General features: G+C 35.0%; 1 pseudogene; it reads left to right on the top strand.

Annotated features, from left to right (window-relative positions):
• The first annotated feature begins 1,334 nt into the window (after positions 1-1,334).
• LOC101264497 (tRNA (guanine(26)-N(2))-dimethyltransferase 1-like) lies at positions 1,335-23,815 on the top strand (annotated as a pseudogene).
• Positions 23,816-25,166: the final 1,351 nt, after the last annotated feature.

Genomic DNA, 25,166 nt, shown 5'->3' with positions numbered 1-25,166 from the left:
GGAGGATGACAAGGATACTTTGGAGCCAATATGTGGATGACAATGACATTTTGGAGCCAATAAGTGGATGAAAGGTAATTTGTACATTTTCAATACTTCGAGAATATTTTAGGTCCTTTTCCTTAAAACAATTAGGTTAAACTTTCAATTTAGATATTTATACTTTCACTTTAAAAAAACTTAATAAATATTATAAAGATAATTTTATTTGTGGATTTGATTAACAAGTAGTAATATTAATATCATATAATATTGCTTTGTCAAAATTTTTGATAATATTTTTAAATTATAATTTATAATTTAATTTAATAATTGTAAAAAATATAATTTTTTTAAAAAAAATGGGCTGATCCGACAAGTCTGTCACCCACGTACATGTGGGTTGGTCGATCATTTTTGACCCACACAAAAATGGGTCATCACGGTCTGACCCGTAAAATGTCAAAGCATGTATGGTTAGCCCAAATGAAGTGGACTAGCCCATATTGACAGCTTTGTTAGTTCTATAGAACATAAAAAGGAAGAAAAGTTACACTATTTTTTGTAATATCATGAATTTTGAGCAAATAAAAGTTAGAAATTTAACCTATTTGGCTAATTCATATTTTACTCATAGTTTACCCATGTGAAAAATCACTCACTCAACCCATTGAAATATGAATGAACTGAAAGGGTCACATAAATATAAGTTCATTTTACCGATATTACATGATGAAAATCACTCACACAAAATATGAATGAACTGAAAGGGTCACATAAATATAAGTTCATTTTACCGATATTACATGATGAAAATCACTCACACAAACCACTAAAATATAGACGAGTTGGGCAGGTCACACAACATAAGAAATGAGTGAGAAGAATTAAGTAAGGAAACATTACATGAATTAATACATTTTAATAAATAATTGCCGCTTTTAACGATATTTTTTTACTTGTTACTATTTATAGCAATACTATGTTAACTTTGCAATATGAACTAAAAGTGAATTGTATATGCAAAATATATATGAATTATAATTATTTTTTTTGAATTATTATTATGTATGTTTGGTAAAATTTGACACATTGTATTGTAAGTGTATAAAAATGTGTAATAAATGTATTATCTATCATTAAAACTTGTATTATATGTGAATAATAAATTGTTCTTTGTAATATGTATTAAACTTGTACTATAAATGAATTAAAAGTAATCAAGTGAAAAAAAATATTATTGCTAAAAATGATAAATATTTTTTTATTATAGTATATTTATTTAAGTTTCCAATTAAGTAAACCTCTCTCTCGTCATTGCCCTTTTTGCTACAACTTGAATACCAGAAAAATAAATGGATTGGACAACTGCCTCCGCTCTCGTCACTGCCTCTTTTGCCACAACAACAACTTCTGCTCTCGTTACTGCCCCATTTGCCACAACAACTGCCTCCTCTGTCGCCATTTTAATGGAACACAGTATGGCCGGTGCAGAGGAAATCGGGGATGAAGAGAAGCAGCTGAAAAGCTTTTCCTTTGATCTCAAAGATTACACCATTATCAAAGAAGAGAGGTTGAGATTCTCATGCATGCTACAAATCAAGTCTTTACAACAAAAGACCTTCTTTTTTGCTTTCCATTCAACATTTTAACTAACTTCTCTGCTCTTATTGAAATGTAGCTAATTTTAAAAGAATGCAAAACTAGGCCTTTTAAATTCTATTTTGGCATCTTCCGATTATCTACTCTCATTGCCTTGAGTTAAGCTGTAAGATATAAATTAAAATGCCTGGCATTGAGTATACTCTGAATTCAAACTGCCAGATTCAGCAAACCATTACTTTATATAGGATGAGTTTTTGACTAAAATCATCCTGAAAAGAAATTTGGAAAATATTGTTCTTGAGATTCGCCACAAAAATTGATGAAATAGCGGACAAAAATTGATAGTTGGGGACTAAATTGGTTTACTCGAAAATGATAATTAGGGGCTAAATTGGTTTACTAGAAAATGATAGTTGGGGGCTAAATTGGTCAACTAGAAAATGGTAGTTGTGGCCTAGTAGTCAATAATGTGGTTGAGAACCTTGAGGTCTAAGATTCAAAACTCACTGGAGACAAAAAATTCTAGGTGATCTTTCCATTTGTCCTAGCTTTAGTGGACAAAATTACTTGGTGCCTGCTATTGGGAGGTGACAAGTATCCCGTGGAATTAATTGAGGTGTGTGAAAGCTGCCTAGACACCACCATTATCAAAAATAAAAAAGAAAATAATGTTGGGTATGTAGCAAGAATTGATGGGAAATAGAGGGAAGGAGAGGAATTTGAAAAGTTTAGAACATGAAAGGTTGGGAACTTGAAAAGTCCTCTAATGCTTTATTGAAAAAGGCAATAGTCCCTCATCGGTAATGGAAATGAAAATAGGAGAGTTTAAATAAATAAACACTTCTATTAATTATTAAAAGGGTTGGGAAGAGGGACCCCCCTCGCGCCGTCGTCATCGCTCGCTTCGGCTTCGGCTTTGTCAAATGATCGATCGAGAGATAATTTTTTGGACAAAATTTATTTTTAATTATTTATTAATTAATTTAAATGGCCAAAAATTATTTTCAATAAATCAGTTGATAACAGAATTTAACCGAAATATTTTCAACTTTTTAGTTAACCCGACCCGACTCGGATCCGCGCGAGTGACCCGTTTTAAATTCCATTATATTCAAAATTTCCCGCCATGACTGTTCTGAAAGGTTGCAACTTTCAGGAACAGTCAATACCATTTGAAAGTTTGCAACCTTTCATTAATGGTCGTGTCAATTCTGAAAGGGTAGCAACCTTTCAGAATATATTATTCTTGCCTATAAATACCATTCAGTATTCAGAATATTTCCTAACGAATTTTCTGATCTTCCTTCTTCTTAAAAAATATATATTTCTTCGTGTACTTTCCTGCTGTGGAATTGATTCGCTGATAGTAGAGTTTTTGGTATCTACACTCTACTGATTAAGATCATTTTACCCTGGGAGGTTATATTCCAAATCAAACCTCGGATACTAGAGGGGAATAATTTCCTTAAGGGGACACTGTGAATTCAGTGGACTTGATTTTCTTCCTAAAAAGAGAAATAAAAGAGTATTCAACATTCTGGTAAGTTTTACAGATTAAATTATTTTTTTACAAATAAATTTCTGTTCATCTTATTTACTGGTTCTAAAAATCTCAGTTACTTCGTGTTTCTGAATGATTTATTACAACCAGTAATTTCTGATTTTCTTAACACAGATTGGCAACAATCTTAAGGAAATTATATATAAATCTGTGTTTCTGGTGGAGACAAAAATCTTTGTGATTTTATACTCCTTTAAGTCTGCAATTATAATTTATTGCTTACTTATATTGTATCAATTTTGTTTATCAGAAATGGAAAACACTGGTGTTACAGTGGCTGTTGCTGCACCAACCCGAACTCTTGTATCATAAGCAGAGAAACCGGGTAAATTCACAGGGGTGAATTTCAAAGGATGGCAGCAACGAGTATTTTTCTGGCTTACCACTCTTGGTCTGCAGAAATTTACAAGTGAAGATACTCCAGCACCTGCTGATGATATGCCAGACAGGGAAAAATTTATGATTGTTGAAGCATGGAAACAGTCAGACTTCCTATGTAAAGGTTACATTTTGAGTGCTTTAGAGGATGACTTATATAATGTCTATAGTGCAATAACAACTTCAAAGAATTGTGGAATGCACTTGAGAAGAAATATAAGACAGAAGATGCATGCTTGAAAAAATTTGTGGTCGCAAAGTTTTTAGACTATAAAATGGTAGATAGTAAAACTGTTAGATCACAAGTGCAGGAACTTCAACTTATTCTCCATGATCTGATTGCTGAAGATATGGTAGTAAATGAAGCTTTTGAAGTGGCTGCAATGATCGAGAAGTTGCCTCCTTCGTGGAATGATTTCAAGAATTATCTAAAGCACAAGCATAAAGAAATGAAGCTTGAAGATCTTGTGATTCGTCTCAAGATTGAGGAAGATAACAAAAATGCCGAAAAGAAGTCGCGTAAGTTCAACAATCATTGGAGTTAATATTGTTGAAGAAGATCCTACCAAAGACAAAAAGAGAAAGAAGTCCAACGGGCAGAAGTCAGAACAGGCCAAGAAGAGATTCAAAGGCAACTGTTATAATTGTGGCAAGGCTGGTCATAGATCTTCTGATTGTCATGCTCCAAGAAAGGACAAAAACAAAGGCAAAGGCAAAAGTCAAGCAAACATCGTGGAAAAGATGGAAGATGCAGATGACTTGTGTGCAATGATATCAGAATGTAACTTAGTTGGAAATCCCAAGGAGTGGTTTCTCGACTCAGGTGCTACTAGACATATTTGCTCTGCAAAAGAAGCCTTTGCAACGTACACTCCTGCTGAGTACGATGAAGATTTATTCATGGGAAACACAGCAACAGCAAGGATTGCAGGAACTGGGAAAGTAATGTTGAAAATGACTTTCGGCAAAGTGTTGACTTTAAACAATGTTCTGAATGTCCCTACTATTAGAAAGAATTTAGTTTCTGCTGCACTACTCATTAAGAACGGGTTTAAGTGTGTCCTAGTTAGTGATAAAGCTGTAATAAGTAAGAATGAAATGTTTATAGGAAAGGGCTACCTCAATGAGGGTCTTTTCAAACTAAATGTAATGGTTATTGACAGTATTAATAAAAATTCTGCTTCTGTTTACTTATTGGAGTTAAGTGATTTATGGCATGCCCGTTTGGGACATGTAAATTACAAAGCCTTGCGAAAATTGGTTAATCTAGAAGTATTGCCTGATTTTAAATGCGATAAGTCGAAATGTAAAATTTGTGTGGAAAGTAAGTTTGTTAAATATCCTTACAAGTCTGTTGAAAGACATTCTAAACTTTAGACTTAATTCACACAGATATATGCAATATGAAGTCAATACCATCTCGTGGTGGGAAAAAGTACTTTATAACTTTTATTGATGACTGCACTCGATTTTGTTATGTATATTTGCTTAATAGTAAGGATGAAGCAATTGATGCATTTAAGCAATACAAAAATGAAGTGGAAAACCAATTGAATCTAAAGATAAAAATGATTCGGAGTGATAGGGGTGGAGAATATGAATCTCCTTTTGTAGAGATATGTTTGGAATATGGTATTATTCATCAAACTACTACACCTTATACACCACAGTCAAATGGTTTGGCAGATCGGAAGAATAGAACATCAAAGGAAATGATGAATGCCTTAATGATCAATTCTGGTTCACCGCGAAATCTTTGGGGGGAAGCCATCCTTACAGCTTATAAAATACTCAATAGAGTACCCCATCGAAAAACACAATCAATTCCATATGAGTTGTGGAAAGGAAGAAAACCCAACTTAAAATATTTCAAAGTGTGGGGGTGTTTAGCCAAGGTAGAGGTTCCTTTACCTAAGAGGGTTAAAATTGGACCCAAAACAATAGATTGTGTCTTTATTGGGTATGCTGTGAATAGTAAAGTCTGTCGATTTTTAGTTCACAAATCTGATAATCCTGAGATTAATGTTAATATGATAATTGAATCGGATAATGCAGAGTTTTTTGAAAACATTTATCCGTATAAAAATGAAAGTGAGTCAACAAGTGAAAGACCTAAACGACCACGAGAAGAATCAATGGAAAATATTCTAACTAGTGAGGAACCTAGGCGAAGTACTCGACAACGAAAATCTGTTTCTTTCGGACCAGATTTTGTAGCACTATTGCTTGAAAATGAGCCTCAAACATTTAAAGCAACTATGTCTTCGTCAGAGTCAACTTATTGGAAAGAAGCAGTCAATAGTGAGACTGAATCAATTTTAAGCAATCACACTTGGGAATTGACTGATCTTCCTTCAGGAAATAAACCTTTAGGATCAAAATGGATCTTTAAAAGGAAAATGAAACCTGATGGGACTATTGACAAATATAAGGCTAGACTGGTAGTCAAAGGGTACAGACAAAAGGAATGTCTGCACTACTTTGATACATATTCTCCAGTAACAAGGATAACATCAATTAGGATGTTAATAGCACTAGCAGCAGTGCATGATCTTAAAATCCACCAAATGGATGTAAAGACAGCCTTCTTAAATGGAGAGTTAGAGGAAGAAATTTACATGGAACAACTTGAAGGGTTTATAGTTCCTGGTAAAGAAAAGAAAGTGTGCAAACTTGTGAAGTCACTTTATGGACTCAAACAAGCACCCAAACAATGTCATGCTAAATTTGATCAAATAATGTTGGCAAATGGATTCAAGATTAACGAATGTGATAAATGTGTTTACATTAAAAACGTTATGAATCATGAAGTCATTGTTTGTTTGTATGTTGATGACATGTTAATAATGAGTAAAGAAATTGACGATATAAATGTTACTAAGCGCATGTTGTCGAGCAAGTTCGATATGAAAGACTTAGGAGTTGCTGATTTGATCTTAGGGTTAGGATTATCAAAACTCCCCAAGGACTAGCATTATCTCAATCTCATTATATTGAAAAAGTATTGGATAAGTTCAATTACTTGAATTTCAATGTAGTCAAAACTCCAATTGATTTAAGTTGTACATTTAAAAAGAATGAAGGTCAAAGTGACTCTCAATTGGAATATGCCAGAGTGTTGAGAAGTTTGATGTATATTATGAATTGCACGCGACCATATATAGCATGTGCTATTACTATAAAACGTGTGTTGGGTTATCTAAAATGGACACAACATTATGCTTTGCATTATAATAAATATCCTGCTGTGATTGAAGGATATAGTGATGCAAATTGGATCACCGGGTCAAATGATGTAAAATCCACGAGTGGTTATGTATTCATACTTGGTGGAGGAGCTGTCTCTTGGAAATCTTCCAAACAGACATGTATTGCTCGCTCCACAATGGAATCTGAATTCATTGCTTTGGATAAGGCTGGTGAAGAAGCGGAATGGCTCCGGAATTTCCTAGAGGATATTTCATTCTGGCCCAAACCCGTTGGACCAATTTTCATACATTGCGATAGTCAAGCAGCAATAGGTAGGGCAGGGAGCGTTATGTACAACGGCAAGTCTCATCATATACGACGTAGACATAACACCATAAGACAACTGCTCTTTAGTGAAATTATCACAATTGACTATGTAAAGTCAAGCGATAATGTGTCAGATCCACTAACGAAAGGCCTAGTGAGAGAGGCAGTTGAAAGATCATCTAAGGGAATGAGTTTACGGCTTAGGACAAGTCAGCAAGACGGTAACTCTATCTAGCAGACTGGAGATCCCAAGAGCTAGATTCAAGGAGAAAAACAAAGTTGTGGCTGACGGTTCGACATTGTCAATTAACTCAATCCATTCTCATGATGAAGACAATGTTCAGGAAAAGGTTAAAACTTTAAGGCTTGTTAATGAGGTAATAAAGCTTAAAGTTTTTAATGATTTGCTAAGTTTGGTAGATTTGACCAAATAGTGTATCTACGAGATGACACGGTTAGAAATCACCTATGTGAGTGTGAAGTGGAAGCCGCTTCAAAGAGAATTTTATGTCAAAAGCCTATTCTCTATACACTCATGAAACCAGGAGGTGTTCATGGCTGAAACGAACACAACCGTAAGAATAATAAAAACAGTAAAAGGATAATTGTGTGACATATGGTTGTCTAGGTATACACCAAAGTTCGACAAGAGCTAGATTCAAGGAGAAAAACAAAGTTGTGGCTGACGGTTCGACATTGTCAATTAACTCAATCCATTCTCATGATGAAGACAATGTTCAGGAAAAGGTTAAAACTTTAAGGCTTGTTAATGAGGTAATAAAGCTTAAAGTTTTTAATGATTTGCTAAGTTTGGTAGATTTGACCAAATAGTGTATCTATGAGATGACACGGTTAGAAATCACCTATGTGAGTGTGAAGTGGAAGCCGCTTCAAAGAGAATTTTATGTCAAAAGCCTATTCTCTATACACTCATGAAACCAGGAGGTGTTCATGGCTGAAACAAACACCACCGTAAGAATTATAAAAACAGTAAAGGGTTAATTGTGTGACATATGGTTGTCTAGGTATACACCAAAGTTTGACGGTTCAAAGATATCACATCTACCGATTGACCGAGTATATCCGACATATGTTCACTACGGAAAGTCCAAGGGGAAACCTACTTATCCAGATGCAATTAATCCTTGCTTGTAAAGTATACAATTGTCAATGCATTCCTATGTTATAACTATTCCCCATCAATGTGGGGGATTGTTGGGTATGTAGCAAGAATTGATGGGAAATAGAGGGAAGGAGAGGAATTTGAAAAGTTTAGAACTTGAAAGGTTGGGAACTTGAAAAGTCCTCTAATGCTTTATTGAAAAAGGCAATAGTCCCTCATCGGTAATGGAAATGAAAATAGGAGAGTTTAAATAAATAAACACTCCTATTAATTGTTAAAAGGGTTGGAAAGAGGGACCCCCCTCGCGCCGTCGTCGTCGCTCGCTCGCTTCGGCTTCGGCTTCGGCTTTCGCTTTCGCTTTGGCAAATGATCGATCGCGAGATAATTTTTTGGACAAAATTTATTTTTAATTATTTATTAATTAATTTAAATGGCCAAAAATTATTTTCAATAAATCAGTTGATAACAGAATTTAACCGAAATATTTTCAACTTTTTAGTTAACCCGACCCGACTCGGATCCGCGCGAGTGACCCGTTTTAAATTCTGTTATATTCAAAATTTCCCGCCATGACTGTTCTGAAAGGTTGCAACTTTCAAGAACAGTCAATACCATTTGAAAGTTTGCAACCTTTCATTAATGGTCGTGTCAATTCTGAAAGGGTAGCAACCTTCCAAAATATATTATTCTTGCCTATAAATACCATTCAGTATTTAGAATATTTCCTAACGAATTTTCTGATCTTCCTTCTTCTTAAAAAACATATATTTCTTCGTGTACTTTCCTGCTGTGGAATTGATTCGCTGACAGTAGAGTTTTTGGTATCTATACTCTACTGATTAAGATCATTTTACCCTGGGAGGTTATATTCCAAATCAAACCTCGGATACTAGAGGGGAATAATTTCCTTAAGGGGACACTGTGAATTCAGTGGACTTGATTTTCTTCCTAAAAAGAGAAATAAAAGAGTATTCAACATTCTGTTAAGTTTTACAGATTAAATTATTTTTTTACAAATAAATTTCTGTTCATCTTATTTACTGGTTCTAAAAATCTCAGTTACTTCGTGTTTCTGAATGATTTATTACAACCAGTAATTTCTGATTTTCTTAACACAGATTGGCAATAAATAAATGGTACTGGACAATCGCCATAGATAGAGGGTGTTTTCGGACGGCCAATGGAAAGAAAAAGTACACTATAATTAAGAAGGACACAAATATTTGGCTGGGAAGTGACATAAGGCTGGTTGACAAAAGTTTCTTATCTTTACCAGGATCACAGAGGCTCTGACTCCATGTGAAAAATGAGAGAAAACAAGAAAGTTTGATTAACATTGATCGAAAAGAGGAGCTGCATTGGACACTCGAAAGAAAAGTAGCCCTTAACATTAACAACAAGAAAAAAAAAAAGAAGAAGAAAACATTCACCTGGTAGGCAGTGTTAGTTCTCTGGGTTAGTAGGTAGAAGCTATTTGAGTCTATACCAATATTATGTTGTGTAAGAAATAAAAGAGAAGAAGATATGTTTTGAAGAATTGATCCTTGAGATAAACGAGAAGAAGATATGTGTTGCAGTATTGATCATTGACATTACAGAATAGGGTCTGTATATAGAAGTCTTGATCCAGTACAATAAGGTAAGCAATTATCCTCCTATTATTAAGTAGAGGATATGCTAACGTGCTATTTCTATGCTAGTCAAATACAATGATTGACATGTTCAATGGTTACCAAAAATAAAATAAAATACAATGACTCACACATAACTTCACTTTAACATAGATAATCCAAGACCGACATAATTGTGATTTGTTATATTCTTGGCACAAACCTAGATGCAAGATGAATCATCTTGTGATAGCATATTATGAAGCATAAATTATAGCTTACTATAGCATCTGAGTGTGAGGAACATCTTATAGATCTCCATACTATAATATATTCTGGGTCTTTATACCTAGTTCTTCTTGGGTATGTATACATTAACTTAGTTTTATACTTTAATTGTTTCTTTAGTCTCTAGGTGTAGTATTCAAATATACTATAGCCACATTGGGGGCTTTGTGCAATGCAAAATATCAAACATATTGTGGCCTCTTTGGGGCCGCGTGGCTTCACACAGTATTATGTTTACTATGGCCACTCTGGGTCTTCATGACTTTGCACGACATTAAATATATTGTGGCACTATGTGGGCCTCGTGACTTTACACGACATCAAATATACAGTGGCCACTCTGGAACCTCATGACTTGACACAATATCAAATACACTATAGTCACTCTAGGGGTCTGTTTTTGCTACCATTTATAGTTAAATATTATATGCATACAAGAAATTCAGATGGCACTCATGGCCCATACTCATTTGTATCGTATGAGATTCTTAAGTTGTTTCTGTCATAATCTTCTCTGTACATAGATCATGGCATGAAAGTATAAACCACATAAGACATTTAAGAGAAGCATCATTATTTTATCAATTAGCTAATCAATGGGGGCCTAGAAGACAATCTAACGCATAACCGCACTTAGGCTTCGCCTTTCACATTATAGAAGGCGCTCTTAAAATTAGACATGCTTGTCAATCAATAAAATTAAATTCTTTTGTTATGTTTATCATACTTTGTAAGTGATTCACTTGACATTCATGACACAAACATCTCAAGTAGAAGAACCGTAGACATCTCATTTAGAGGGACTGTGGACATCTCATTTAGAGGAACCATGGACATCTCAAATGGAGGAATTATGGACATCTACGTAGAGAGACATAAACATCTGAGGTAGAGGAATGCTCACATCTCATTTACAAGAATATACATCTAACTTAAATACTGATAGCTTATTTACAAGAATTATACGTCTTCTGTAGAGAAATACTGAAATACTACTGGCATCACATTTATAGAAATATACATCCACGTAAAGGAAAATCGACAGTGCATTCAAAGGAATTAAAAAACTCATGCAGAGGCATATTACCATGTCATTTAGATAAATATATACATCACATGTAGATGGGTACTAACATCTCGTTCAGAGTCATTATACATCTCATGTAGAGTAATACTGACATCTCGTTTAGAGGAATATCTACATCTTACATAGATGAACATTGTATCTCAATTAGAGGAACTTATGCATATCATGGAAGAGGAACATGAACATCTCAAATAGAGAAACTTAGACATCTCATAATAGATTAACATGAATGTCTCACATAGAGAAACTTAGACATCTCATAATATATAGGGGTGGGCATTCAGTATTTCGGTTCGGTTTCGGTTTTTTTTTGTTTTTTTGGTTTTTGTAAATTGTGTACCAAATACCGAACCGAAATATTTAGGTTTAGTTCGGTTTTTATTATTTCGGTTCGGTTTTTATTATTTTGGTTCGATTTTGTTATTTCGGTTTTTTAATGGGCCTCCTTAGTTGGGCTTTTAAAAATTTACAAGTTTTTTTGTTTGATTTTCAGCTTAATGGACTAAAAATAGTTATATAAAAAAGTCTTTTACTTTTAAATTTTTTTATTTTAAATTATAATATTTATTATTTAATATTAATAATTAATATAGTATAAATATATATTATAATATAATATATTTCGGTAAACCGAAATATCGAATTACACAAAATTACATACCGAAAACCGAACTGAAATACCAAAAAATACAAAAACATATACCGAAAATCAAAAAACCAAAACTGAAACCGAAATACCAAAAAAATTCGGTTCGGTACGGTGTTTCGATTTTCCGGTGTTTATGCGCAGCCCTAATAATATAGGAGCGTGAACGTCTCAAATGGAGGAACTTAAACATCTCATAATAGAGGAACATCAACCTCTTAAGTACAAGGATTAAGGCATCTCATAAAAGAGGAACATTAACTTCTTAAGTAGAGGAACTTAAATATCTCATAATAGAGGAGAATGAATATCTCAAATAGAGAAATTATAGACCACATAGAGTGATCATAAAAAACTTGACTCAATAAGAGCGACAATACCAAAATGGTGTGTGTAAGCATGAATCATGTAGCATGATCATTCATGTTTTTCATCATTTAGGACCTCGCTAACTCATATAAGGGAAACATTTACTTGAGAAGTCATGCCATAACATTGGAAAAAGAACTTAGCATTACATAGCTCAATTCCAATCCTTCGTGTATTATGACGATCAAAACACTTCTTGCGGATTTAATCTATAACAGTAATTATAAGGGACTTATTTTAACAATTAAACATATGCTCAAGCAATTTAAGCATTTTTTTGAAAACATGACGAGCGTAAAGCTCCAAAGTCTCTTCATAATGATATTTTACTACTCTTCTTCTTTCCTGGTATTAAAGTGGGTAAAAGTCCCACATTGGCTGTGAAATGAATTGTTAGTCTCCTTATATGGACTTGAGCAATCCTCCCCTCATGAGCTAGTTTTTGGTGTTGAGTTACACCTAGGTGCCATATCTTTACATGGTATCAGAGCCAGGTTCATCCCCGTTTGCGCTCCCGGACCACGCTCCAATTGGGCTTGAGCGTGAAAGAGGGTGTTAGAGTGGGTAAAAGTCTCACATTGGTTGGGGGAATGACCTGGTGGTTTCCTTATATGGACTTGGACAATCCTTCCCTCATGAGCTAGCCTTTTGAGTTAGGCCCAGGTGTCATATATTTACACCTAGCTCACAACAACACAACAAACTTTATGAGGCCAGCCAAGTACCTCCCGCACCTTACAACACATAAAACAACCCCTAAACATCTCAAACAAATAGCAAAACTTGGACTTAAGACTTCTGATCACCGTCCTGCAAGTCCTTACTGTAAAAGATACTTTAAAACGCCAATACCATATACAATAGTATGAGAAGAACAATTCCTTGGTTGATGAAAATACCAACTTCTTTACTTGAATTCTCCCAGGAGAGAGCTTGTTCATAAAATCCAAGAATGAATTGTGTGAATTTCCTGGTTAGAATAGAAGATTGAGCTAACTTCCAAGTTCAATTACTTGCCTTCAGCTTTGGAGAGTAGAAGGAGGAGATTATTTGGGAGAAACATTCACTAAGATCTTCCGAGAACACCTCAAATGAAATCACAATGTTATAGCTTATAAAATAAATTCTTACTAACTTAAATTTTCAATGCACCGCATGCATTTGTCAGTGCATTGCATGCTCCATCGCATGCATTTGGGTGCTTCATAGGTCTATAGTCAAATGCGCATAACCTTTTGTACCGAGGTTAGATTGACGAGTTATTCGTTTCATTGAAACTAGTTTCAAAAAGCTTTAATATGATAAATATTTTAACACTCGCCTCTTTATATCTTGGGAGATATACTTATTTGAAGTTGGACCTTGTGTGAACTCATTCAGAACAATTGTTCGTAGTGTTACTTTCTAGTCGAGTTAGTGCTCGATCTCTCTTTAGACCTTAAATAACTTCCAACAAGCTTAGTAAATGTGCTATCATGACTATAAGATGTGGTGCTAGTCCGTAGCCTCTCTTGACAGATGAAAACATTATTTATTTTTGTCAATGTCACACTTTGGATCTTGAATCATTTTAAGCCTTATCTCTATGTCCAACACAATAGTACACTGTATTTCTTGGTCTTTTGGCTTAGATACTACCTTATTCTCCAGAGTTGACTAGATTCATCAACGCCAAATTAGTCGCACCTTATCTTAGAGTTATGAGGTGTTAAAAATAAACTAAGAGGGAGAGGAATGAGGACAAGGTTTGAAATCACTCTCATGTGAGCAACTTATTGTACATTGGGAAGTCTCAACTCTCAAGTGAGGGACATAATGTATGGAACATTTATGACACTGAATCACTGATCTTCTGGTGTGACGTGTGCGAGAGAGTAAGAAATTGGGAGAGATAGACATGGAGATGGCAAATCTTACAATTATTTTGTTAGGACCACCAACTGGTAGGTGTTGTTTTTATGGTCAAAAGCAACAACACCTTGATTGAGTTTTTATAATGTTTTTTAGATTTTTTTCTAATGATAGTCGTATGGCACTTTTGTGGGCACCTTCACTAATCCACCAGTCAGCTCACCAATATTCAAGCTCAGATATAGGAAAAACCTGTCTTATTATGGTTGGAGCAGATGGACTCACGTTGAGTGTGCAGCAGGTATTTGAACCTGAGATATCAGGTGGTTACTTCTCCTATACCTATGTCACTGAACCATCTCCTTGGGCATTAAATGATTATTTCGCATAAGTTGCGGTATTTATATAGTAATAAAGAACTATGTGTGTAATTGCTTTTCTGTTTTTGTATTTTCTTGATATGCTATTGCATTTAAAGGAAGATTTGTGCTATAACCTTCAAGGGTTGTTGTAGCCACCACAATGGAGCTTATCTTTTTCACTTTGGTTACCGTGATCTGACTGTTAAAATTTTTCAACACCAGGTGAACAAGAGAGATATGTCTATCTCTATTTTGAGGACCTTTATATCACAACGCAAGCTAAAGCACAAAGCAATGTTGGCCAGACAAGCCAAGGCTGACCCTAAGGTACCAGATGAATCAGTTTCTGAAATGGAACCTCCAGTTGATTCTTCCCAGCATGATGGAATGTCCAATGATGGTTGTAAACTCTTGGAAGGGATGTCCGAAGATGAACAATATAGTATTTCAGATGAGCAAACCAGAAACCTAAGGCGAAAAGACATAGAACTAAAGCCAGCATGAGTTCTTGAGGTTTCTTTGTCATTTCATGTTGATTGTTACAGTCTTACTGGTTATTGAATGTCTTCTGGAAGGACTTACACAGTAGAGGCTTGAACTGATTGATCATCATTTGTCTTTCAATTTATTTAACAGGCTCTTTCAGCTTATGGATTGAGGGCTTTAAGATATGCACATGAAATAGAAGGAATTGGTCAAGTTGTGGCCCTTGACAATGATAAAGGTGATTCCAACTCAGCTTATGTGGTGCATTTAGAATTAGAAAATCTCATTGTGCCCTGCCCACATTCCTTAATCAAAGGAGAGAAAATAAAAGGAAGAGAAGCAAGCAATTGTAGCATGGGATTGAAGAGATTGTGATACAGAACTCTAAAAATGTTTTAATGATTAGTTTTACAATGTCTAGCTTAATTGTAAGTTTCTGATTGGAATACATGTGTATTATGTTTTCAGAAACATGCTTCAATTTCCTCATTAAGTTCTAAATCATAGAAAAGATAATCTTGGTGGATACAACAAAGTGGATCCTGTAAAGTTTTAATATTTATGAGAAAATCACTATTTGTGAATTTAGAAGTTTTTAAAGCATCTTATGTAGTCATTAAATTGTACTCTCTGTTTAAAAAAGAATCACCTTCTTTCCTTTTTAATCAGTTTAAAAAAGAATGACCTCTTTTTTATTTTGGTAACATTTTAATTCCAGTTGTCCATGCGGCATGTTTAAAGCCACAATATTAAAGGGCAATTTTGTACATTTGACATAACTTTAATTTAAGACTACACAATTCAAAATTTCTCTTTATTAGTTTCAGGTTGGTCTTGATCCTTATGGATCGCCATCTGTGTTCTTTGATTATGTTGTTCAATAAGTTGTAGATGGGGGGATATTGATGTGTACTGCTACTGATATGGCAGTGTTATGCTGGGGAAATGGAGAAGTATGCTATTCCAACTAAATTCATATTCTTATTTCTTATGGAGTTATCTAACTTTATTCATCATGGAACATGTCTTACTTGATGTCATGCTAAACTAGATGTGGCTCATATCTATTAAGATAGAAATTTTGTCATGAAATGGCTTTGAGGATCCTTCTTGCATGCATTGAGGTACGTGCTTTGTGGAAATTTTGTGTCTGTTATGAAGTTGGATGTCATGATATCTGGTGTCTCTTTGTGATTTCTATCATCATGTTTCGTGTTAAGATAGCGTACTATAGGATGTTGAAGTTACTCTAACAGATAGGGAAGACCTGATACTTGAAAATTTCATGTACTAAATTAGGAGTACTCTCATTTATAATTCCCTATATTCTACGGAAAAGGGCAAAAATATTCCTGGACTATCCGAAAAAGTTTAAATATACCTTTCATTTATTTGGCTAAAGATACTCTAATTTTTATATTCATTGTTATTTCTATTTTTTTTTATTTTAGAACCATGCAAATCAGTACAAACTGTTGAATAAGTTGGCAGATTTAGTCATAATCTGCTCCACCATTGAGCTGACAAATTTGATTATAATCTGATCCACAAATAAAGCTGGCAGATTTGTGTAAATATAGAATTAGAATATATTATTCTAGGAATACTTGTTCTCCTATAAATATTGTATAATACTATGAATAATACATACTTTTGCCGTATCTAAACTTTCATGGTATTAAAGCGGGATGATTTCCCCTAATATCATATGGATAAAACAGCCTTTCACGAAGAGCATCTTTCTGAAACATCAACAGAAGACAAGCTCTTCTCTAGAAGCTCCTGCAGAAAATTTAATGACACTAGGAGCAATGCTTCTCACATGCCCTTCCAGTTAACTTCTCATCAATTAAATGAGAAGAACTATCTAGAATGGGCACAGTCCGTAAAACTTGCAATCGATGGCTGTGGAAAGCTGGGACATCTGACCAAAGTAACGAAAAAGCCGAAAGCTGGAGACGCAAATATGAACTCCTGGATATCAGAGAATGCACTCGTGATTGCTTGGTTAATAAATTCCACGTAACCAGTCATAGGTAAATCTTATCTCTTTTTGACCACGCCTAAGGATGTGTGGGAAGCCGTTAGGGAGACATATTTTGATGTATAAAATGTCTCTCAAAATTTTGAGTTAAAAACTAAACTATGGCAAGCTAAGTAGGGTGAGAATACAGTTACTACTTATTCTAATGAAATGGTGTCCTTGTGGCAGGAGTTAGACCAGTGTTACAATGATGAATGGGAGTGTTCTGTGGATTGTGTGAAAGCAAAAAAAAGGGAAGAAAGTGAGAAAGTTTACCTTTTTTAGCAGGATTAAACTGACAGTTTGACGAGGTCAGGTCGCGAATCCTAGGAAAAAATCCTCTACTCTCTCACATGAAACCTTTTCTGAAGTTAGGAGAGAAAAAATAGGAGGAAAGTAATGTTAAAACCTGATTTAAATGTTGAACTAAAACCCGTTATAGACTCTTCAGCTCTTGTAACAGTGAAGAATGGAGAGAACATAAACAAAAATCCATGGTGTGATCATTGCAAAAAATATTAGCACTCCGTGAAACGTGTTGGGAGATTCATGGGAAAACAGTAAACTGGAAGAAAAAGGGAGTTGATAATCGTGGCTTTCAATATCAAAATGCGCAGGCCCTCCAAACAACTAATTTTGATCAAGGGCAGCAACCTTCTCCAACAACGTCTTTATTAACAAGGGAACAATTGGAAATTCTGCACAAACTCCTTCATCTCCACAATTTCATCCAAATGCACCAAATTCTTTTAATCCCTCCTGTTCTCATTTTTTCTCTACTTACACTCCTTGTGCAGGGAATAGTAAAATAAAGATAGTTGATGGTTCTTTCTCTGCGATTGGTAGAAAAGGAACTATCAAACTATCACTGTCTCTTACACTTCATGATACTCTTCATGTTCCAAATCTCTCTTGTAATCTAGTTTCTGCCAGTAAAGTAACATGTTCTCTTAATTGTCGTGCTATTTTTTATTCCGATTTGTGTGAATTTCAGGAAAAGGTCTCGGGGAAGATGATTGGCAGTGCTAGAGAATCAGGAGGTCTTTATTTTCTTGACAATGGTAACAACTCACTACAACTGAATCCTATTTGTTTGAACTCTACTTTTGTTTTGAGTAATTTCATGCTTTGGCACTATAGTCTAGGACATCTAAAATTTTATTATTTAGACACTTACCTCAGTTATTTAGAAATACAAATCCATCCTTATTCCAATGCGAATTTTGTGAAATGGCCAAGCATCACAGATCTTCTTTTCCTTCTGAAAAATATCATTCAAAACTTTTTACAATGATTCATAGTGATGTTTGGGGATCATCTAGAATTTCAACAATGTTAGGGAAACGGTGGTTTCTAACTTTTATTGACGATCATACTATATTTTGGGTTCTTTTATTGAGGACAAATGTGAGGTTAAAAATGTATTTGAGATTTTCTATGTCATGGTGGAAAACCAGAGTTCAATGAGAAAATCAAGATTTTTCAGAGTGACAATGGCCGTGAATTTTTTAATGAACATTTAGGAAGTTTTCTCAGAAAAACTGGGGTAGTACACCAAAGCTCTTGTCTCGATACACCACAACAAAATGGGATCGCCGAAAGAAAAAATAGACAACTTTTAGTGGTAACGAGAGCTTTAATGTTTACTAGTAAAGTTCCTCAACACCTTTGAGGAGAGGCTCTCTTGACTGCCACTTACCTTATTAATAGGTGTCATCTCGTCTTATTGAATTTAAGACACTTTTTAAAGTTTTCAGAGAAAGTTTTCCTAGTTCTAGGTTAACTACAGATCTGTCTCTGAGAATTTTTCCTTGTACAACATTTGTTCATGTCTATAATTATAGTAAACTTGAACCGCGGGCTAAGAAGTGTATTTTTGTAGGATATGCCCCAAGTCAAAAGGGATATAAGTGTTACGATCCACATGCTCAGAAGATAATTGTCACAATGGACAAAACTTTCTTTGAGTCACAACTCTATTTTACTACTCATCTTCAGGCGGAGTATCATGTAGGTGAAGATTCATTTTTTTGTGATATTGAGGAAATTAGATATCAAGAAAAAAATGAGCCTAATATTACAATAAATACTGACGGGATAGATGTAGGAGAAGATATAGATAAGTGTGATCCAAGAGATGATAAGGACCAAAGTGACTTGAATGATAAAAACTCAAAAATTAAAACTGAACCTATAGCGCCTTCAAATGAAACAAATAAAAACAGAAATAGAGAACGAAAAACATAAATGCAGGTGTATTCGAGAAGGAACTGAACTCAAGAAAAAAGGGTTGAAGATTCTCAACACTGCCAAAAATCAGTCCCACAAGACCTTACTGTAATTCAAGGTACTCTTCCAACGGATTCTACTTCTAATTCTTTAGATCTAGATCTACCTATTGTAAAACGCAAAGGTGTTAAAATACTTCTACATATCCTATTTCTATGTTTGTGTCCTATGAAAAATTGTCTCCTAGTTATTCAGCCTTTACTTCACAACATTTTAGTGTGGAGATTCCAACAAATGTGCAGGATGCTCCTCAAGTTCCCAAGTGGAAGGAGGCTATTTTGGAGGAATTGTGAGCTCTTGAAAAAATGAGACATGGGAGTTAGTGGATTTACCTAAGGGAAAGAAATCAGTGGGTTGTAAATAGGTGTTCACCACCAAATTCAAATCAAATCCTTGGAAAGATATAAGGCCCGCCTAGTAGCTAAGGGATTCACACAGACATATGGCATTGACTATCTCGAGACGTTTGCTCCAGTAGCAAAGCTACACTCAATTAGAGTTCTATTGACAATTGCAGTAAATCTCGAGGGTCTCTTCAGCAGTTGGATGTGAAGAATGCTTCCTTGAATGGGCACCTAGAAGAAGAAGTCTATATGGATTCCCAACTAGGTTTTGAAGGGAAGTACAAGTCAAAGATATGAAGGCTTAGAAGATATCTTTACGGTCTAAAACAATCTCCAAGGGCTTGGTTCGAAAGGTTTACTCAATTTGTGAAAAAGCAAAGGTATGTATAAGGACAAAACAGATCACACTATGTTTACTCGACATTCACTAGAAGGAAAAACAACAGTTCTCATAGTGTATGTTGACGATATCATCCTCACAGGAGATGATGTGGTTGAAATAAAAAATCTAAAGGAACGTATTGCCTCAGAATTTGAGATAAAGGATTTAGGCCCGCTAAAGTATTTTCTTGGCGTGGAGGTTGCACGATCAAAAAAGGAATTATAGTGTCACAAAGGAAGTATGCTCTTGATCTGTTAAAAGAAACAAGAATGAGTGGTTGTAGACCAGCTGAAACTCCAATTGATCCAAATCTAAAGTTTGTAAAGGAAGGAAAATTGATTGAGGCTTATATGGATGCAGACTGAGCTGGTTCATCTATTGATAGAAGGTCTACAACTGGATATTGTACATTTGTTTGGGGAAATTTAGTGGCATAGAGAAGTAAGAAGCAAAATGTGGTGGCTCGAAGTAGTGCTGAAGCTGAGTATCGGTCCATGGCACATAGAATTTGTGAAATATTGTGACTCGAGATTTTTGGAGGAACTACGAAGACCTGTGAGTTTTCCAATGAAGTTGTATTGTGACATGACAATAACGCTGCCATAAGCATTGCTCATAATCCAGTTCAACATGATAGAACAGAGCATGTGGAAGTGGACAGACACTTCATTAAAGAGAAGATTGAAGATGGAAGTGTATGCATTCCTTTGTTCCAACAACTGAACAAGTTGCAGATATTTTCACAAAAGGTCTTTTTAGAACTACTTTTGAGTTCTTTGTGAGCAAGTTAGGCATGTTGGACATTTACATGCCAACTTGAGGGGGATTGTTGAATGAGTTGGCAGATTTAGTCATAATCTGCTCCACCATTGAGCTGGCAGATTTGATTATAATCTGATCCACAAATAAAGCTAGCAGATTTGTGTACATATAGGATTAGAATATATTATTCTATGAAAATAGTTTAGATGAAATCCCTTGATTCAAGGATTTCCTAAGAATTAGGGATTGATTAGTTTAATTGGTCTTTACTTGTTCTCCTATAAATGCTGTACAAATACTATGATTAATACATACTTTTTATAGTATATAAACTTTCACATACCTTTTCGAATAGAGGGGTATCTTTAGCAAAATAGATGTATGAGGGATATATTTAAACCTTTTCCGATAGTCTAAAGGTATTTTGGCCCTTTTCCGTATATTCTAAAACTGAACAACAATTTTTGGCCTTCATAATTCTTAATTCATCACATTTAATTTTTATAATCATTATTGTTTCTGTTTTCATTCCAGAGCCATGCAAATCGGTACAAACGGAATATTGTTCAGTATTATCTGTTCATAATGGACTTCTATGTCCGCATTTGTGTTCGTATCTATACGTAAGTGTTTCTCCTTTAGACTTAAACTGTTAGCCCAATCTTGCTTAGGTTATTGTTGTACTCATCTGATAGTCAAACTAAATATTTCAATAATTGTCTATAGTTCAGCAAGTGCTATGCGGAATACTCCTCTGAAGCTCTCATATGTGTATCAGTGTAACGGGTGCGATTCTTTCCATCTTCAGCCAGTTGGGAGGACTATCTCAAAGGTTTTTGTCGTATCCAAATCTCTGTTGTATCTTCATTGTACAACTGGCTCTTCTTGGATTGAGCTGCTCATTCTCTCCGAATGGCCTAGATATGTAGGTAATATAGTGTAAAGAAGTTCCAAAAGATGTTCACAGTATTCTTCATACTTGACTTCTCTGTTCCAATTTATGTGAAGATGCTTGCTAAGAATGAAAGAAAGACTATTGAAACTTATGATCTATTATAAACCAAAGAGATTTGTGTGACTATAGATCATCTCATTAAGATTAAAATGAGAAATTTAAAGTTAAATGATAATGATATTGGAAAATGGAAAAACCTATGTAGGCAGTATAATCTGCAACTTCTCTAGTTGGAGATGTTCTAATTCTGCTACCTTCTTTGTTTCTTGGTATATTGTGGACAATAAGAAATGTTTGGTTGTCAGAATGATAATTCATCTATTAACTGCAAGAAAGATGTCAGAAACCTTTAGACTATTGTATGTGTGCAGTGTAGAAGGCATCTCCTTTTTCCTTTAGATCATGGGTTCCATTAGTAGAATTTGGTAACAATTAATCCTCACTAAACATTGTTTTAACGCTCATATAAGTGGATAACCACATCTACATTGAATCTTTTCTGCCTTTTTAGAGTAACAACCTCATATACCACCCTGGATTTGGCCCTGCTATTTCTCAAGATTGCAGTGATTGTGGTAAAAAATTCAATATGGGTGGACCCATACGGTCTGCACCCATCCATGATCAAGAATGGGTAGCTGCCATACTTGCTGATGTGAAATCTATTAAGGAACGATATCCAGCGTATGATAGAATCTGTGCTACGTTGACAGCAGTTTCAGAGGTGTGGTTTGCCTATAATAGTTGATTTTCTCATTTCGTTTCTGTTCATAACATTTGTATTTCCACCTCTTCGCACTCATTCCCTTTTTTTCCCCACTTTTGAAACCACTAGGCCATCAATCTTTTGATGCCATGCTCATTGCACAAAACTTTAAGGAAAGCTGGGGTGGGGAGCTTCTGGTCTGCTGGACTTCTTATTGGATGTGTAACTCATGAAGTGTACTTGTTTGCAGGAATTACCTAATATTCCTCTATTTCTTTGTTTGCATAATATCTCTGCAACATTGAAATGCACTTCTCCCTCAGCAGTTATGTTTCGCTCTGCTGTAATCAATGCAGGATATCGTACATCAGGGACTCATGTGAATCCTTTGGGATTGAAAACAGATGCTCCTATGCATACCATTTGGGATATCATGTGTTGCTGGGTAACTGTTCCTTGTTCTGTCAGCTCTTTTTTATTGGCCTTGAAAATGAAAGAAGAAAAGAAAGAAAAACCCTAAATAAAAAGTAGCCATGAAGAATAATGGAAAAGTAACGCATAACATTTCATTGCAACTTGAAGTTTCTGTACAAAAATTTGACTTCTGTCAGGTTGTTTCTGTTGTAGAAAATTATCTCATAATTATGAATAACCATTTGCCTGTTTTCATGTAAATAGTTTTTGTATTCTGTGTGAGTGAAACAAGTAAGAAAATTCTTTATGCAGGTCAAAAAACATCCTGTGAAAGCTCAACCATCTCACCATCCTGGAAGTGTGATTCTTGTCAAGGAACCTGTTCTGCAGGTGAACTTTGACCTTACTTCTAAAGCTAGCTTGGAGCATAGATAGTGCCTAGCTTTATATATTCTTAAACTCCAACATTTGCAGCAATGTTTGGTTGATGGATTGAGACATTCCAGTTTCTTGACTCTTGCTCAAATCTCCTGAGACTTTTGCTCCCCCAGAATTTTCAATGTCAGGCCATCATCTGAGTGCAGCATTACGAGAATTGCTACCTCAATTTTCCATACTTGTTACGAAGTTACCATGATTCAAATTTTGATTTTCTTTGATGACAATCTCGCCATCATTTAAGTGTCACCAAAAGGAGGATTTTCAGGTGAATAACAACCTGAGCCTGTGCTGTGAGAAACTTAGCAACCTCCATGGATATACGTACACCAATTTACATGTGTCAACTTGTGTTGTAGCTCAGTTATTCTTTAATTCAAGAACATTGTATTTTGATTCTTGGGGACGACACAACTGACTTCTATTGTAATATGCGCATTTGTAGTCCCGTTTCTGGAAGTTGTGTCTCACCATTATTTTCATTTCATGCTAATTTTGCTCGGGCTGTTAAATCTTCTAGCATGGGAAAGGACAACGAGGTTGCTCGTTTCCTTCCTAATCCCGAAAGGCATTGGGGCCCAAAACTCAGGGCAGGTCGCCAGATTTCTGGTAAGCATGTGTCCCTTTTGGGTACCAAATGAGGATAGTGATAACTCTGCAGCAGTGTTTTAGATGGTGAAAGGCAACAAGGGTCTACCTTGCTACAAGGCGCTCACCTTTTTGAAGTGCGGTTCCTATTAATACCAAAAAATTAATTTATTTAATTGCATATAAAAAAATTAAAATCTCAATAGCAATAACATATTAGCAAATATTTCAATTCAAGAACTGAAAATCGATGGTACATACTAAATGTTTAGAACTTGGATGAGAAAAAAACATAAACAAAAGTCAAAATAGTGAGGTAGAAGTACTATGAATTGAAGAAGAAGAAAAAGAAGAAGAAGGAAAAAATAAAAAAAATGAAGAAGAAATTAGAATAAAATAAGAAATATGTATTTGTTAGACTTTGGAGTCGCCGGAGAAGTCTAGTTGAGTTGACTGGTTGGAGTCGCAGTAGCAGTCTAAGAGTGCAACGGTGCAAATTTGCAAAGAGAACCCCAAAATTACCTTTTAACTTTTATCACTCTAAATTGGTAGCCTTTGTTAAGAAAATACAAAAGGTTAAGCCTTTTTGGCCATTGTCTCAATTAGGTCTGTGTATCGGTCGGTTCGGTTCGGTTCGATTTTGAAGTTTATCGGGTTGACTTATTGGTTATCAGTTTGCAGAGATGCTAAACCGTTATAGAACCATTGAGATATTGGTTTATCGGTTTTTTATCGTTATCGGTTCGGTTATCGGTTTAACCATTAAGATTTGACACAAGAAAAAACATTGAAAATCACTTAGAAACAAGGTGACTAACCAAATAAACCATGCACTTGAGTTCATAAGTTACATCTTGCTCAAAAGCAAACACTTTTACATTGTAAAAGAATCAAGTATTTGAGACAACCAAAAATAAATGTAGGAAATTAAACTTTAAGTCGAGGACTTTATATACAAAATGATATAAATATTATTATTTAATTTACTATCGGGTTATCGGTTAACCCGTTAAGAAAAATTTTAAACCGTTAAGAACCGATAACCCGATAATAGAAAAAATCAAAATCGTCATCAAAATCACTAAACCAATAACCCAATAATATAAGCCAATAACTTTTTTTATCGGTTCGCCTTATTGGTTTCGATTCGATTTTGAACAGCCCTAGTCTCCATGGTGTCGCCTTTCCACAAAGCAAATAGGTGATGAAGGGTCGCCTCGCTTCTCGCCATTGGAGATGAGGCGATCGCCTTTACACAACTCTGGCTTGCAGGCAAGCGTAAGAAGACTGAAGATGCTGATTTATAAATTATGTTTTGGCCTTATGTCTTATCAAATCTACCCTGAACCCAATTTTTATCTTCTTATAATCTGTTTTTTCTTCTGCATTTCTTGCAGAGAGGAT

Source organism: Solanum lycopersicum, chromosome 3 (genome assembly GCF_036512215.1).
Source record: "Solanum lycopersicum chromosome 3, SLM_r2.1".
Taxonomy (NCBI): Eukaryota; Viridiplantae; Streptophyta; class Magnoliopsida; order Solanales; family Solanaceae; genus Solanum; species Solanum lycopersicum.
This window is presented reverse-complemented; position numbering and strand designations above follow the sequence as displayed.